Genomic DNA, 1,193 nt, shown 5'->3' on the forward strand with positions numbered 1-1,193 from the left:
TAGCTTTTCTTCTACAAGTTTTGTTAATTGCCCAAATTGTGTCTGGATGCTCAAAATAGATGCTTGTTGATCTCTAAGTGTTGCATCATTTGCATCATGTCTCTTTTCGCTAGCTTCCATGAATCTGAATAGCATCGACTCGAGAACATCTATCTTTTCGGATTGGACTCGTTCTAGTTGGTAGAGATTATGCTCTAGTTGTTGATATTTTGTCGTATCTTGAGCTCTCTTATACTCCAACTCACAATCCTTAGTAGAATGGGGTCCTCCACAAGCTCCGCATCTATCTTGAATTGGTCCACCCAATTTTGTGATCTTTTCTTCCATTGCATCGAGATTTTCAATAACAGCACTAATAACATCTTGACCTCCATCTTTACTTGATTTTCCTCTAGTGAAATCCTCCTTTGAGTTGTGATACTCTCTTGAATGCTTATCGAATTCTTCAATCAAAGCTTTATTTGTTGTCAGATTCTTCTTTGTCATGGGCCCTTGAGAGTCTAGTAGTTGGCAAGTACACACATTGAATCCATCATAACATTTCGAGATTTCTTGTTGCACATTGAAGTCATGTTGAGGGCAATGTCATAACAATCTCTTGTAACGCTCCCAAGCTTCATATAGTGACTCCCCTTCTAATTGTTGAAACTTTTGTATGTTTCTTTTAAGCTTCACCACTTTTGAAGGAGGGGTAAACTGGTTTATGAACTTAGTCTTAAAATCGGCCCATGTCGTGATTGCTCCAAAGGGAAGTGATTTTAACCATTCTTTTGCTTCACCCTTCAAAGTGACCGGTAAAAGTCGAAGCATCACTGTATCTTTACTCACGTTTGGTGCATTAAAATAATGTGAAATCTCCACCACTTCTTCTATGTGCTCGTAGGCATCCTTGTGCTCATTCCCATAAAAAGGTAGATCCTTTAGCATATTAAGAATCTGCCCCGAAATTTCAAACTTTTTCATGGTTGGGATTTTTGGTGGATCATGACCCCATCTATTTTTGTTCCTCATATGTCGCTTGTACTCTTCCATTGTCATGGTCGTGATGTTCACCATATTTTTTCCTGCTAAAACAAAATTAAAAAAAACACGTAAAACGAACAAAAAATAACTAAACTAAAAATTGATTGTAACGTAATCACGATGTGGCCAAGATGCCCACAACGTGGTGATAAATCAAATATAAAAAAAAT

General features: G+C 37.4%; 1 non-coding gene across 1 annotated transcript; it reads left to right on the top strand.

Moving 5' to 3' along the window:
- The first annotated feature begins 565 nt into the window (after positions 1-565).
- On the top strand, positions 566-672 carry LOC145055983 (small nucleolar RNA R71). The gene has a single exon (XR_013685525.1). It is a non-coding gene; the product is annotated as a small nucleolar RNA R71 (small nucleolar RNA).
- The last annotated feature ends 521 nt before the right edge of the window (positions 673-1,193 follow it).

The sequence above is a fragment of the Lactuca serriola genome, chromosome 5 (assembly GCF_051521515.1).
Source record: "Lactuca serriola cultivar US96UC23 chromosome 5, Lser_US96UC23_V15, whole genome shotgun sequence".
Classification (NCBI taxonomy): Eukaryota; Viridiplantae; Streptophyta; class Magnoliopsida; order Asterales; family Asteraceae; genus Lactuca; species Lactuca serriola.